The 17,972-nt window shown below is 32.2% G+C and overlaps 1 long non-coding RNA gene across 1 annotated transcript; it reads right to left on the reverse strand.

Moving 5' to 3' along the window:
* Positions 1-1,818: 1,818 nt before the first annotated feature.
* On the reverse strand, positions 1,819-16,564 carry LOC112734763 (uncharacterized). Its single transcript, XR_011880473.1, has 3 exons — positions 16,160-16,564; positions 15,926-16,084; positions 1,819-2,235 (listed from the first exon to the last, which is right to left on the reverse strand). It is a non-coding gene; the product is annotated as an uncharacterized lncRNA (long non-coding RNA).
* Between the last annotated feature and the right edge of the window lie 1,408 nt (positions 16,565-17,972).

The following is a 17,972-nucleotide window of genomic DNA, read 5'->3' on the forward strand; positions in this document are numbered from 1 at the left end:
CAAAAAAAATTATTATCTTTTTTTTCATAAATTTATTACCATTTTACTCATATTGCTCATTAATCTTTGATCAAAGTATGGGGCCTAACGTATTATTGGCAAAACAGATGGCAGAGGAGAAGCCCAAGTATAAGTCCATTCCAAAGAAGGTATGAAGCCAAAATCGTCGAGTGGAAGAGACGGGAGGACGTGGTCGAAGTGTTACCACAGTGGTAATTCATTTGTCTTATGAGTAATTACATTCGGATTTAAAATTTAGTAGAGATCAAGAATGGATAGAAATTTTAAAAAATGTAACATAATATAGCTGCATGCTTTGCATTGCAGTAAAATACACATATCAACCTGCTGATGAAACAATCAGTTAGAATTTCTTTTGTATAGTTGTAGAGTTAGTTTTGCATAGCTGGCAGGTTAGTTAGTTTGTTAGATTCAATTACTACATCACTAGTTAATTATTTATCTTTTTTATTTTGTATAACTATATGTACTATATATAACATTTGATACAATGTATGGATTGAATCATTATCAGTAATAGTGATTTAGTATTCACTAAAATTCCTTTCTTTCTTCATCTCAATCTCGTTCTACTCTCTTTTATTTTCTCTGATCAAAACTACATCACAAGCCTTCCTCTCTTCAAGTTTGTTGGTGTCAGTTACTTGAATTACAAGTCTGATACCATTTCACATGGTGTCAGAGCCTTCAAGTTCAGAAATAGCAGATCACTCACCAGATCCAAATGCAAACTATTCATCGAATTATGCTGCAAATTTTGAAAAATTCACTACTTTCATGCGTCAATTCTCGTAGTTTCAAGCACACATCAGAAATCCAACTCCTCTTCTTCCATTTTCAATCCGATCAGTCTTTATTTTTTTCATTCAGAAGAAAGTCTTGGAACTCCTCTAGTTCTACTCTAGCTAACACCTCAGAATTATTAACAAGTGGTCGCATGACATGATATGTGGAGAGCACTAGATCAAAGAATAAAGTGAAGTTTTTTGATGGATCGATTTCGAAAATCATTCCTTATTGTCTTATTTTTTGACGAATTTTAAATTAAAATTTGACAAAAAAATTTATTATTAGATCACATCGGACAAAAAAAACTTCAAAAAAAATTAATTACTGTTAAATTTCTCGGATCCGATCCAAATGCAACCACATTTAATATCAAAAGATCTTTATTTTGTAACAATAACTAACTTTTGTTGCAAAAAAATAACAATTTAATTTATAACAGTTTAATATTTTCATACAAAATATTTATTATAAATGCTTCATTTTTTTTATAGTGGTGACGAAGCCGAATATAGAATTTGAATTACCATCGAATTTTACATCGGATTAATCCAATGATAATGTCATGTCACTAATAAAATGTTTGTTTCGCGTTACCATAAAAAATCATGGATGAATGAATAAAGGCATCCAGTACACGATTGCATATGATAAATTGATAATAGATAGAGGGAGGACGTTGTGAAAGAAAACAAAGAGTGCCGAATGCCGATCGATGTATATAACCATTCTTAGAATGCAGCCATTTTCATTAAAAAGCGGATTTTATTCCACGTGTCTCTATCACTTTGCACCGTAGCTTAATAGCTTAGCTTAGCATCCGCTATGAATTTAGGTTATCTGTCTTTTTATGGGCTTATCTCGTAAAGCAAGATAATATTATACTAGCTATAAATCAGTTCATCTCTTTGCTCAATAGTGTTCCTGGGATCATAGATATATGATAATCTTCCAGAAATCAATTTCACTAACTAATAAAGTAACATTATCTTTCAACAAAAAACAGAATCAAATCTCAAATTTCAGCATTCAACACATCTATACAATAGGCAAAGACAAGATCTTCAGGTTAATACATTAAACCCTAAAACCTTACCTGCATTGGCCAACAATAACATGATCTCCTTTCTTCACACAGGTGCACGATGATATATGTGCAGGAATATTCGAATGTCTCTTCTCATAAATAAATAAATAAATAAGCAAACAAAGCAAAATCAGATCATTACTTACATCTCTTCAGGTGTCCACATACGAAACAACAACAACAAATAATGTGAAAAAACTAGCCACCTAAAAGTACAAAAGGATAATTTCTCCTAACAATGATAGTCCTATTCATCTTAGCACTGTGACAAGTTCCAGCTAAGATTCGGCCACAAATGGAAACAGTTCCAGTAAAGGGGCATTTATTGTCAATATAGGTTCCTGTTTTAGAGAAAACACAAGTCAAAAGCAATTGTATAAGAGGCACAGGTAAAAGCATTTAGATACAGGGCAAAATAGCCAACTCTTTTGATAATAGCCAAGGATTTTGATATGAACAAATACCACCGAAACGAACAAGAGCTTTGACCAAAAACATCATAAATCATTAGTTAATATTTGAATATTTACAGGAAAAAAGGAGCTTTATCATAGTTAATTTGCTAACTTCATACATAACTAAAATGAAAACGAAAATGATGACTTAAAAAAATTTTCAAGGATACTCAAGGCCTACCCTGTAACCACCATCAAACATTGCTCGAAATATATCTAACTTGACTAAATTTGTTATTAGAATTAGATCTTAATTGTTTGTACGTAATAATATATACCCTAATAATGCAGATCAAAACCGATTTAGATGCCTTGGAACGAACCAAAGATGAAGAAGCAAAGAAAATTAAAAGCCATAACATCGAATTTGACTTCTATACCCTAGTAAAAATTGCATGGAGTTAGCAGTTAGCACTAAAGGTACATATATATCCAACTTAATAAACAACTAGAGAACTAGCACAGGAAATAGGGAAGAATCTCATCAATCCATGTCAGTCATGAAGAATCCACTGTTCTCTTAGTGCCATTAGAGTTTTGGGAGTAAAATCTAACACACTATGCTTGATCATGAGCATTACTTCGGATCAAGTTATAGACACTAATGATGAAGTTATCATTTCATACTTGGGATCATTGCCAACAAACCAAAAGTAGTTTAAGCTGAGTGATTAACATGAAGTCAATGAAAAGCAAAGAGATCCAAAGAAAAAATAAAATTTCAGCATGATAGAAGATTACTTCCTCCTTGCAGTATTTTATATAACTTTGATTATACATCAACTGAGGGTGCTTGGTTTTGACTTTTTTTTTTAATAAAGAAAAAAACAAAACAATTTTATCATGCTCTATTAGACACATGTGACTTGTCCTTCAATAAATTCAATTTTGCAACAGAAATATGCATAAATTAAACCATTGACTCATTGATGTTAAATGTTCATGGACTACAACAAAAATTAATAAGAAAAGATAGCTCTAATATATCAGTCTAGAAAAAAAAAATAGTTCTGCATATGCATTCTTTCAAAAATCACTAAAACATTCTCCCAATGTCAACAGCTCTTTAGAATTTACTCAGCGCAACAAAATTATTACAACTTCACAAATACCAATTTCATTATTACTATTTCTTTTTTCAACATTACCTTAGGTACGTCAGAGTACTCACCAAGCTTAATCACAACTTCTTTATTTGTTTGAATATTAGTTTCTGCACAAATTTTTTTGAAACAAATTAATCTAAAAAATTTGAGCTTGTGGAGAAGCTCTTCTCAGCAAAAATTTTTTGTTTTCTATCTCTACTCTTCTTAATAAAACACCTCTTAGTAGCAAGATCTCTCTCACTGCATAAACAAAAAGAGAAAATAGAAACAACAAAAATTAATAAGAAAAGATAGCTCTAATATATCAGTCTAGTAAAAAATAGTTCTGCATATGCATTCTTTCGAAAATCACTAAAACATTCTCCTAATGTCAGCCGCTGCCGTTGTAGTTGCCATCACGGTCAAAATCATTATTGTCATGTTGTTGTTTCATTTATTCTTTTTTTTTTTTTTTCTTCATCCTCCTTTGTTGTTATCATCGTTATTATTTTCATCGTCTTTATTTACTTCTTTTTCTATATATGTTAGAAAATTAGAGCACGGAAATTTTAATGCACAACACATAAATTTTGGTGTACAGTATAAAAATTTTTTAAGAACCACATATTCAAAATATTAACACCTAATCAAAAAAATAGGCACAACACAAATTTTGTTGAACAACATAAAAATCTTAGTATATATATCATAAAAATTTTGGTGTACTAAAATTTTTAGAAGACTACATATTCAAAATATTTAAAAATTTGTTATGTACAAAAATTTTTGTACTATCTATAAATATTTATGTGTTATGTGCAAAAAACGAAAAAATGATGACATATGTGAACTTTTTTTCATCAGCCTTAGTTTGTACCAACTTGATTATACTTTATTACAAAAATACTTGTACATATAGTCGTACCATAAAAAAATATCACGGACAACTTTAACAATTTATCCATAAAATAAAAAGGTGCTTGTTTGAGTACAATCATTAATTAATGGAAAAGTATAGGGTACCAATATATTATCTGTCAACTTATTGTCAACAATAATTAATTATTATATTTTAAACACACGTATAAGGAGACACATCCAAAAAATATATATATATAAACACACTTTCATTAGACACAGCTATAAAAAAGACATTTTTGTTAGACACATCCACAAAGACACTTCCGTTAAACACAGTCATAAATAAGAGTTGGCAGAAACGATGTTGATAACACAGCGGGATTGCTAATTAATACATATCAATATAGTAAAAAATAAATCAATAAAAAATTGTCACATGAATTACGTTTATTCTTAACATCATTTATTTTTTATTTATTTTTTAAAAAATTATTATATTATTATATATACTAAAATATCTTTATAAATAATTATAAAATAAATATATTATTTTAATTATTTTTGTTAAAAAATTAAATAACCACTTTTTATTATAACAAAAATATTTTTTTACAGTAAAAATTAAAATCAAATACTTCTAAACTAATAATCTCAAAAAAAAAAAAAATTCAAAGTCAAATACACAATAAAAATTCCAATTGTTCAAAATATGAAAAAAAATCCAATTTGTTCATCACGATCGATACTCGTTTGTGTAACGCGTTGCTAGGGTCACTGCGTAGCCCAATTCTCTAAAGCGCTCTAATTGCATAGCCAAAGGCAACCATAGTTTTGACGAGTTTTGAATACTATGAACCGCACTTCTCCAACAAGCTTCTCCTTTCCATGAGAAACACCACAACACCACTTGATTTGTTCTTCTGCCGATGAATTAAAAAAAAAAATTGTTTGATTGAAGATTAAAATGGCAAACGTACTTTTATCATAGTGAAAAAAAATGAAGAATTGAGATTTGTTTTTTCAAAATGTATAATTAGGAATTTGTCTTTTCATATAAATAATTAGGGTTTTGTTTTGATTCTTTGATTTCAAAAATTATATTTTGTGATTATTAGTTTGAAAGTATTTAATTTTAATTTTTTATTATAAAAAAATATTTTTATCACAATAATAAAAAAAGTTATTTAGTCTTTTAACAAGAATAATCAAAATGATATATTTATTCTTTTATAATTATTTATAAGAATATTTTAGTATATATAATAATATAATATTTTTTAAAAAATAAGTAAGAAAATAAATGATAATGGAAATTAATATAATTTATGTGATAATTTTTTATTAGTTTATTTTTTATCGTATCAATACATATTAATTATTCATTAAGCAGGCAATAAATAAAAAAGAGTAAAGTAAGAAAACGAGAAAAAGAAAACGTATACCTAGATGACTTCTATGTTGGATAAAGATGTGTGCATTATTTTCAAGAATTTATTACCCTTTTTTTGGTCGGAAAGAACTTATTATCTTTTTTCCATAAATTTATTACCATTTTACCCATATAGTCATTAATCCTTGATCAAAGTATGGGGCCCAACGTATTATTGGCAAAACAGAGGGCAGAAGTGAAGTCCAAAAGTGCCCACACATGTATAAATTCATTCCAAAGAAGATAGAAGCCAAAAACGCTGTGTGAAAGAGACGGGAGGACGTGGTCAAGGTGTTACCATAGCAGTAATTTATTTGTCTTGTGAGTAATTATATTCGGGTTTAAAACTTAGTTAAGATCAAGAGTGGATAGAAATTTTTTTAAATGTAACATAATATAGATGCATGCTTTGTATTGCAAAATAAAACTTAAATGAAGCAAAATGCACATCTCAATCTGATACAACAATCAGTTAGAGTTTCCTTTGTATAGTTGTAGAGTTAGTTTTGCATGCTAGCAGGTTAGTTAGTTAGTTTGTTAGATCCAATTACTACACCACTAGTTAGTTATTTATCTTTCTTATTTTGTACAACTATATATACTACATATAACATTTGATATACATTGTATCGATTGAATCATTTTTAGTAATAGTGATTCAGCACTCATCAAAATTTCTTTTTCTATTCATCTCAATCTTGTTCTACTCTCTTCTATTTTTTCTGCTCAAAGCTATATCACGAGCTTTCTTTTCTTCAAGTTTGTTTGTGCTAGTTACTTGAATTACAAGTCTAATACTATTCACGTGGTATCAGAGCCTCTAAGTTCAAAAATAGCAGATTACTCACCAAATTCGAATGCAAACAATTCATTAACTCCGCTGCAGATTTTGAGAGATTCACTACTTTCATGCGTCAATTCTCTTAGTTTCAAGCACACATCAGCAGATTCAACTCCTCTTCTTCCATTTTTGATCTGATAAGTCCTTATTTTTTTTATCCAGGAGAAAGTCCTGGAACTCCTCTGATTTCACTCTAGCTAACACCTCAGAATTGTTACTAGTGTCTAGTGGTTGCATGACATGTGGAGAGTACTGAGATCGAAGAACAAGGTGAAGTTCCTTGATGGATCGATTCTGAAACCAGTCGAAAGTGATCCTACTTTCGAAGCATGGGACAAGTGCAACAATTTTCTTCTCTCTTGGATCAACCTCTCTCTCAGTCATAAGATCTCTAAAAGCGTGATATGGATTAGTTCATCTCTGAATTTATGGAACAATTTAAGGCATCGTTATTCACATGGAGATGTTTTTCAGGTAGGTGAGTTGAAAAAAGAATTCTATGCACTCAAACAAGGTGATCTCTTGGTCACTTCTTATTTTACAACATTGAAGGCTGTTTGGGAAGATATAGAAAATTTACGTGTCATTCCTAGTTGTGTTGCTTGTATGAGTGGTTGCTCTTGTGGATTAAAAGTCGTTCGAGATCATACATTTGAAGAATATGTTGTTAATCTTTTTAGAGGTTTGAATGAAAAATACTCCACTATTAAATCACAAATTATGCTTCTGAATCTATTATTACCTAAAATCAACAATGTGCTAGCTATGCTGACTCAACAGGAATGACAATTAGATTGTGATTTGTCAGATAGCAAAATTATAACTAATTCCTTGGAAGTGCAAGCCTCAAGAAGTGGTTCATTTCTAATGAGAGACCGAGACTGTAGGAGAAATACCGGTAGAGGAGGTACTCATAAATCCTATGGTCGAGGCTACACTTCCAAGCTTTGTAGCAACTGTAATTAAATTGGTCATTTAGAAGAAACTTGCTACAATAAAAATGGCTTTCCTGCTCACTTAAAGCAGTGAGTAGCTAATTAAATCAGCACTAAAGGGACAATTGAGAATTCCAATGCTAAGATCACTAATTCTGGCTCGGATGAAAAGAGTAATAATACAGTGCTTGTGTTAACTCTAGATCAGAAGAAAACCTTACTGACTCTCCTCCAATAACTACTCATACCAGCTTCCATTAGTGTTAACCACATCACTTCTTTAGCAACCCTTACTCAACCAAAAGGTAGACATTTCTTTAGTATGTCATCAAATTTTAATAAAACCTCTTGGATACTTGATAGTGGAGCCACTGATCATGCATCTTACGTTCAAGTATCTTCTAAAATTTTCTTTTACATGAAGCCGGTATTAGTAAATCCACCAGGTGGCTCTACTACCACTACAAATATTTGTGGCATTGTGTAGCTTTCAACCATTTGATTCTCACCAATTTTTATTCATATCTCACTTTAAATATAATTTGATTTTAGTGTCTAAACTCACGAAATCATTGCATTGTGAATTAAAATTCACTAATTCTTCTTGTGAGATATATGTACTCCCATCATTGAAGATGGTTGGGCAAGCTAACGTCATTGATGACCTCGATGTGATGAATGCTCAACCCTGAAGACTAATTACACCAGCAGTTCATATACTCTCAATAAATCTGATAGTGCACCAGAATCTAGGAGCCTTATAGCATGCTAGACTAGGTCATTTACCATACAACAGAATGTTAACAATGAAATATATATTTTCATTCATCGAGTGAATCTCATCATCTCATGTTTGTGATTCTTGTCACTTTACTAGACAAAAAAAATTGTCATTTTCTATTAGTAACACACTCATCAGCAAGTGTTTTTGACTTGTTACACATAGATATTTGGGGATGAGACTCAATTTTATCAACTTGTGGTCATAAATACTTTCTCACTATTGTAGAAAATAAAACAAAGTTCACTTGGATTTATTGCATGAAATTGAAATCAAAAGTTGCAAAATTTGTGCAAAATTTTGTTTAACTGATGCACGAATTTCATAAAACTTTGAAATAAATTAGAACAGATAATGGAATGAAATCTAAATGGATTCTTTCTACAACTCAAAAGAAATATTGCATCAAACATCTTGTGGTGAGACTCCTCAATAAAATAGAATTGTTGAGAGGAAGCATTAACACATATTGAGTGTTGCAAGAGTACTTTTGTTTCATGCTAATGTTCGAAAATATTTTGGCACTATGATATTGGTGCGAAATTTATAACCCACAAACTAATCAGCAAGCACACCGGGTCGTACCAACTAGTACCTCAAGTGAATGAGGATCGATCCCACGAGGATTGATGGACTAAGCAACAATGATTGAATGATTTACTTAGTTAGACAAACAGAAAAGAGTATTTGGGTCTCAATTGCATCAAACAGTAAACTCAGAAAATTAATAAAGCAAGCACTAAACTGGTGTGAAGAATATATGAGTAAAACAGTTAAGGTTTCAGAGATGTTTATTTTCCGGATTAACTTTTCTTACCAACTACTTTAATCATGCAAGATTCAATTCATGGCAAACTATATGTGACTAAACCCTAATTCCTTAGACCTTTTTAGTCTCCTCTAACCTTCATCAACCGCCAATTCCTTGGTCACTTGATTCTAATTAGAGGGTTAAGTTCAATTCTAGTTTATATGCCACAGAAATCCTAATTACCCAAATATAAGAGGATTATATGTCACGTATCCCGTTAAGTCCAGAAAATTAGTGATTTAGGAGAATATGTTTTCAAGCTATTGTTCAGGTAAAGAGCTTTTCCAAGTTTTACAAGAACTCAAATAGAATAAGGGTCATACTTCTGTTCCAGCTAGATTCATAAGATAAAGAACGAAAACAATTCTTGAAATTAAAATCAATACATGAATTAAAATAGAAAAGTAATAGTATTAATTCATAGAATAAACAGAGCTCCTAACCTTAAAGTGGAGGTTTAGTTGCTCATGGTTCAGAGAGAAAACAAGGATTTTGTGAAACTGTAAAGTGCGAAATCAGGTAAGAGAGAAGAGAAGCCCCCGAAGGGCTGAAACTTGAGGCTTCTCCCTTCATATGGCGCCTAACTTAGGAAATTCCAAGTTAGGCGCCACCTTGGCTGAACGCAATTGTGGAGTTTGTGGTTCTGGTGCCTAACTTGAGAAATTCCAAGTTAGGCGCCACCTTGACCGTACCAAATGGGGGAGAAGTGTATACTATTATACATCGTTGGAAAGCTCTGAAAGTTAGCTTTCTAATGCCACTAGAATAACATCGATTGGACCTCTGTAGCTTGAGTTATTCCTATTGGAGTGCAGGGAGGTCAGGATTGACAGCATCATTCACTTTCTTCTCTTTTTCTACAGAAACTCCATCAAAGTAGCATCCATAGTGGCTAAAAGATATTTAAATATTGATTAAAATAAAAAATTTGAATACAAATTTACTAGAAAAAGATAGAAAAGATGCTCACGCATCAGCTATGCAATATTCAGTACATTTAATCAATAGATTGTCAAACACTTTCTTAAATCATCAAACTCCTTATGAAGCTCTTTTCAAAGCTAAACCAGATTTAATTTACCTCAAGGTGTTTAATTGTCTTATTTTGCCACTACTTTAAGTGTTGGTAGAAGAAAAATAGATCCAAGAGCTCGAAAATGTATTTTTCTTGGATATCAATCATGCACAAAAGGATCCATTCTGTTTGACTCAAAAACAAAAGAGATTTTCATATCAAGGAACACTAAATTTTATGAGCACTATTTCCCTTTTAAACAAGTGACAAGCGATCTCTCTTTCATGCATCAACATCTATCAGAGTTATCAAATTTTGACCCTTTTGCATTTTACTATGATAGTTTCACACATAATACTTCTACATCTCATCATAATCATAGCACACTAGCACTTCACACTATAAACACTGTATTAGATTCATATATTAACTGTGCATCACCAATGGCATCTTTTCATGACATAATTGACTTTGCATCATCCTTAGCATTAGAACCAACATCAGCACAAGCACTATTAGAACATACATCCACTAATATTGTACCTCCACCTGTTGTACCGATTTTGAGAAGGTCTGAACGAGAAAGAAAATAACTATCTTATCTTAAAGATTTTCATTGTTTTCACATTTCATCACCCAGAGATCCAATGAATGTTGCCCAATTATCTTTAACTTGTAAGCATCCTCTTTCTCATCATTTGTCATATGCATTATTCTTTCCCAAACACCTAGCCTTTACTTTTTCTTCATAAATAACTCAGACCCCAAAACACTACTATGTTGAGGCTATCATGCATGATTGCTGACGGAAGGCCATGGAGGCAGAACACATTGCTCTCGAGCAAAACAAGACCTGGATCATCGCTTTTCTTCTTCCTGGGAAGAATGCAGTTAGTTATAAATGGATTTTTCATACGAAATTCAATTCGGATGGCACTATTGAAAGGCACAAAGTGCGACTTGTTGCCCAAGACTTCACTCAAATTTTCGGAGTAGATTACATTGACACCTTTAGTCCCATTGTGAAAATGAGCACTGTGAGAGTTCTCCTTGCCATTGCAGCAACAAAGAACTGGCACCTTCATCAGCTTGATGTGAATATGACTTTTCTTCATGGTGACCTCCATGAAGATGTTTACATGAAGCTCCCAAAGGAACTGTAGTGTTCAAATCCCAAATTAGTTTGCAAGTTGACAAGGTCTTTGTATGGCTTGAAGCAAGCTAGTCGCAAGTGGAACAACAAACTCTTTACTGCTCTTGTTGAGTTGAGATTCACTCAATCTAAAAATGATCATTCATTATTTACTAAATCTAACAGTACCAAATTTACAACCATCCTTGTTTATGTGGATGATCTAGTATTGATAGAGGACGATTTGGATGAAATTCAAGCTATTAATATTTTCTTAGATGATAAATTCAAGATTAAAGATCTTGGCATCCTCAAGTTCTTTATTGGTATGGAGGTGACACGCAACAGAACTAGAATCGCATTATATCAGAGGAAGTATGCATTAGACTTAAGCACATATTATGGCTTACTTAGTGCCAAGCCAGCTTCTACGCCTATGGAGTATACTACTTCCCTATCTAAGGACTCAAGTTCTCCTCTCTCTGATGTAACCATGTATTGTAGATTGGTGGACAGACTTCTATATCTTACAAATACAAGACCAGACCTTAGCTATTCGGTTGGGTGCTTATCTCAGTTCATGGATTCACCCACTGATATTCACTTAACGGCTGCTTATAGGGTTCTTCGGTAAAGCAATCCCTAGCAACAAGCCTATTTTTTTCACTCAACAATTTCTTTAAACTCTCTGGTTACACAGATTCTGATTAAAGAGCTTGTAAAGACACTAGAAAATTTATTAGTGGCTATTGCTTCTTTCTTGACCACACTCTCATTTCTTGAAAGAGTAAAAAGCAAGCCACAACTAATGGTACTTGTGAGCTCATTTGGTTACTCAAGCTGTTAAAAAAAATCAACATTCACCCTCCTCTTCCAGTTGACATTTTTTTGTGACAATAAATATGCTATCTACAATGAATCAAATCTTGTCTTCCATTAAAGAACCAAGCATATTGAGGTAGATTGTCATGTGGCTTAAAACAATTTAAAAAAAAAGTTTTTAATCTGAGGCACATAGTCTCTAGTGAGCAATCTGTGGATCTTTTTACTAAACCTCTTGCTCCTAGACCATTTTCTCACTTACTTTCCAAGCTAGGCTTACTTGATTTGCACAAACCAAGTAATACCAGCTTGCAGAGGGATGTAACATAATACAACTGCATACTTTGCATTGCCAAATGAAACTAAAATACAACAAATTAAATGCACATCTCAACATGATGTAGCAATCAATTAGAGTTTCTTTTGTATAGTTGTAGAGTTAATTTACATAATTGGCAGGTTAGTAAGTCTGTTGGATCCAATTACTACATCACTAGTTAGTTCCACTAGTTATTAGTTATTTATCTTTTTCTATTTTGTACAACTATATATACTGTATATAACATTTGATACATTTGATACAGTGTATCAATTGAATCATTCTCAATAATAGTGGTTCATCACTCATCAAAATTCCTTTCTCTCTTCATTTGAATCTTATTCTACTCTCTTCTATTTTCTCTGTTCAAGGCTATATCACGAGTTTTCCTCTCTTTAAATTTTCTCGTACCAGTTACTTGAATTACAAGTCTAATATCATTTCACAAAAAATGTTGTTTGTGTGAATGTATAATATATGTGAATTTGTGATGTTATAATGTGTAAAATTTGGAGTTATATAATAAAAAGTGTTTAATAAGAGCAATGTGCAAACATACAAGTAATAGGTGCATGTAAAAACTAGGGGAGACATAACGTGCATATATAGATTTTGGTACTAGTACTTAAAAGCTGATTTTCTGCAAACGTTAAGGTACAACAAAGAATAAGAATTATCTCTACTTCCATATAACAGAGATGGAGAGCAACAGGATTTTATGGCTGGCCAGAGCAGGAGAATAAGCAACTTAGTTGGGAACTCCTCAGGTTGTTAGAAAGAGAATCAAACATGCTTTGGATGATATTTGGAGACTTCAACTAAGTAATGGGACAACGTAAGAAGCAAGGGAAAACTCGATAACATTTTCACAAGTCCAAGGATTCAAAGAGGTGGTCCAAATGAACGAACTATTGAATCTTGGCTTTGTGGGAAACTCTTTCACTTGGACAAATGGACAAGCGGGAGAGGACAATATCCAAGAGAGACTGGATCGAGCAATGGCAACTATGGAGTGGAAAGAAGCATACATGAAGATCATTATACAACATTTGAGCCGTTATAAATCCAACCACAACCCTATTTTGGTGGATATGATGGGTGAACAAAGAAGAAGAAGAAGGAAGACTACCCACAAGTTCATATTTGAGGAATGTTGGCTAGGTAATGAAGAATGCGAAAAGGTGGTCAAAGAAGCATGGGACAGCAGCGAGGGAACAATTGAGACTAAGATAAAAAATTGTGGCAGCCGATTGGACAAATGGGGAGAGACTAATTTCGGAGACATTCCAAAAAGGATTAGAATTCTACAAAATAAGCTCCAACATCTAAACACTGAAACAGGAGAAAGGAACACTTTTGAAATCAAAGAGGTAGAAGTAGAACTTGATGAAGCACTTAAAGAAGAAATTTGGTGGGCTCAATGATCAAGAATCAATTAGCTCAAACATGGGGATAGAAACTCCAAATTCTTCTACTAGAAAGCATCACAAAGAAAGAAAAAAAATTATGTGAAATCAATCAAAGATGATATGGGGGTAAGCTTTGAGGATGAGAAGATGGAGGAGGTGATGGTGGAGTATTTTGACAAGCTCTTCATGTCGGAGTAGGGAGAAAGGAATACATGAAGCGGCTGATATGGTAAAAGGGAGGATAGATTCAGCCAAGAGAAAACTCTTGGACCAAGAATTCACAACTGAGGAAGTCCTACAAGCACTTAAACAGATGCACCCTACCAAAGCCCTAGAACTAGATGGAATGTCGGCTCTCTTTTACCAGAAAATATGAAAAACGGTTAGTAACGATGTTACTTATCAAATTCTTAGAATTCTAAACCATAATGATGATCCCACACCCATAAATGCAACAGATATTTGTATGATCTCCAAAATTAAAAACCCTAGTCATACTAAAGATTTTAGATATATTTCTTTATGTAATGTAATTTTTAAACTTGTTACCAAAACAATTGCGAATAGACTCAAACAAATCCTTTCGGATATTATTGGAGAATTCCAAAATGCTTTCGTGCAAGATAGGCTAATTATAGATAATGGTTTGATAGCATTTGAGATTTTTCACTACATAAAGAAGAAAACAACAAGTCAAAAAGGATACATTGGGCTAAAATTAGACATGGCAAAGGCTTACGACAAGATTGAATGGCCTTTCCTAAAGGAAGTTATGGTTTCTTTGGGTTTCTCATCAAGATGGGTTAATCTCATATGGAACTGTATCTCATCAGTGTCATTCTCAATCTTAATCAATGGTATACCAAGCAAGAACTTCAAACATTCTAGAGGACTAAGGCAGGAAGACCTACTCTCCCCATACTTATTTGTTTTATGTGCTGAAGTTCTCTCAAGACTACTAATCAAGGCTCAAAATGGCAAGATAATACGAGAGATCAAAGTAGCAAGACAAGTACCACAAATAAATAAAGGAAGTCCTTATCCAGTACCAGACAGTTTCAAGCCAAAGAATCAACCTTGATAAATTAAAAATCTCCTTTAGCCAAAACGTACCAACTACTAGATAAAATCTCATCTAAGAGTGTCTAGGGATAAAGGCGGTAGAGCAACACTCTAAGTATTTGGGCCTCCCTACATTTTTTATTTTATTCAAGAGAGGATTTGGAAGAAACTTAAGGGTTGGAAAGAAATATACCTTTCAATAGTCGAAAAAGAAACTCTTATTAAAGCAGTAGCACAATCCATTCCAACATATATAATGGGTTGTTTTCAATTACCCAAGAGCATATGTCAACATATAGATGGTACGATTAGAAAATTCTATTGGGGAAGCAAAGAAGAAAAGAGGAAAATTCATTGGATCAAATGGGATAAAGTGTGCAGGGAATGGATTTTTTCAATTTTTTTAACAATTGAGGGAGTAAAGTGTGATCTCTCATCATTAATTTTATAAGTGGGACCAAGAAAAAATATGAGAGAGAGAACAATGAAGGGTTAGAGATCACACTTTACTCTCTCAAATTTTTTTAACAATTAAGAGGATCCATTCCCAACTGTGCACCAGTAAAATGGAGGGAGGCCTAGGATTTAGAATTTTTGAAGCATTCAATTCAGCTCTTCTAGCCAAACAAGGGTGGAGGCTCATGAGAAAATCAAACTCCCTAGCAGTAAGACTAATCAAAGCCAGATATAACTCAAGAACTAACTTCCTGAAGTTATCAACACACACCAATCTATACTTGGAGAAGTATATGGAATGCAAAGAAAGTGCTACAGATGGGAGGAATATGAAAAATTGGAGATGGCCGATCTATTAAAATTTGGAAAACGCCATGGCTACCAAATCAAAACAGATTCAAAATTTGGAGCCCAATAAATTTCTTAGGTAAAGAGACTACAGTGAGAAAAGTGATGAATGATGAAGGGAACAGATGGGATTTAAGAAAAATTAAAAACACATTCATAGAATTTGAAGCTCAACAAATCCTACAGATTCTTCTATCAATTATAACATAACCAGATGAATTTTATTGGAGATTTATAAGAAATGGAGAGTTCAAGGTTAGGGATGCATACCATAGAATTATGAAAGAGCAGAGCAATAGATATAGGAGCGAAATCTCATTAGACCTAAAAGAATCCAAATAGAAAAGGCTTTGGAAAGCGAAGGTACACCTCAGAGCAATCAACTGTGCATGGAGGCTGATGAACAACTCACTGCCAACTCGATTGAATCTGTAAAAAAAAAAAGGAGTCAATTGCACATCCCTGTGTCCAAGATGTTGGAAGAAAGAGGAAACCGAGACTCACCTCATTAAAGATTGCGAGTTTGTTAGAATTTTTTGGTATCATAGCCCCTTAGCCATACGATCATCAGAGCCACCTAGAGTCCAAGCTTGTGAATGGATTGAGGAATTGATGAAAAATTTAGATTCACTCTCGCAGGATCTTCTTTGCACAAGCATGCTAACTTTTTGGCAAGCTCAAAACAGGCACATGTTCAATGAGGAGAACTGATCCCCAATTGAAGCAGTGAAATTGGCAAGAAAAAATCATGAAAATTACATCAAAACTCATACCTTTAATTTTGATGGAATCATAGAATCACCTCCTGAAACTATAAGCACTGAAAGTTGGAAGAGACCACCCACCACAAAGGTAAAATTTAATATTGATGCCATCAATATTGATGATGGAGTAATAGTGGGTATTGGTGTAGCACTTAGAGACACTAATAGAGACTCTCTTATGGCATCACATGCAAATCTTTTTTATCCATTCAATTCCATAAATCTGAAGCACTTGCATGCCTTATGGGCTTAGAGAAGGCCCATAAATGTTGTTTTTTTAATGTAATTATTGAGTGACAATGTTGAAGTCATTCAAATTTTTAAAACAAAAAAAAAGTCCATAAAACTTATTTTAATTCATTTATTAGTGATTGTTTAAATTTAGCTAATAGTCTTAGATCAGTAGAGTACTCTCATATAAAAAATAGTAATAGAATAGTTTATGAATTAACTTAAATAGTTCATACTAATTTAAATACAGTATAGATGAAAGATACATCTCCGTTTATATAATTTGGCTTATTTAAATATCATGGGTCCTATTCATAAAAGAATGCTACCTCTTTATATTGTCAAAAAAACAAAAACAAAGAATAAAAATTAAGAAATTATTTCATCTTAAATATTCGTAATAATATAAAGTTATGTAATTTACAAATCGAGAAAACCTTAGAAGCTATCACCCGAAATTCAAGTTAAAAAAACATTTGAAAATAAAACAAATATAGAATATAAAATTTAAATTTTAGAGTTAAACTTTTTTTTTTTAAATTAAGAGTAAGACTCGTATTCGTAAACTCTAGGTGCCTATAGATAAATATAAAAAAATTATATCATTTGAGATATAATTTATTGATAAATTTTAAAATTTAATATTTATAATTTAGATATTTATTATTTAAGAATTTAAGATTATTTAAAGTAATCAGAGGTGGCGGCGAGTGGCCAGCAGTGGCTAGAGACTAATGGTAATTGGATGAAACTGTGGTGCTGAAAAGGTATAGAAAAAAATAAAAATAGATAAAAAGATAATTTTAAAAAATGCTTTTTTATTTTATTTTATTAAATTTTTTGACAGTCTAATAATTGTTAGTTAAAAATGTTAGCCGCAATATTTTTCCTTATCAATTTAAAAAAATAATTTTAAAATTAAATTAATTTCAATTTTATCATGTTTTAAATACAGCCTAATACGACGCATTTAATTTTATTCGATGTAGTCAACAGAGGAACGATAATGAATCATAGAGAGCTAATGACGATAAATATTATATGAAAAAATATAGGTAAACAGTTTTTAAGTAGCCAATGTTAAATAATTACAATTAAATATAAGAATTTACGTACGAATGCAGTTGTGTGCTAATTTTAAAAAAAAAAATAAAAAGAACAAAGAAAACAATACAATGTTTACTAAATCACATATATACACGTTGGCTGGTGCATGCATGCATAACATCATCAATAACTTATTTACGCCATCAAAGTCAGTGGTGACTCCTGAATGAAGGACATTCATCTTCATAAACATGAAGAAAAGAACACAATGATGA

The sequence above is a fragment of the Arachis hypogaea genome, chromosome 3 (assembly GCF_003086295.3).
Source record: "Arachis hypogaea cultivar Tifrunner chromosome 3, arahy.Tifrunner.gnm2.J5K5, whole genome shotgun sequence".
NCBI classification, from domain to species: domain Eukaryota; kingdom Viridiplantae; phylum Streptophyta; class Magnoliopsida; order Fabales; family Fabaceae; genus Arachis; species Arachis hypogaea.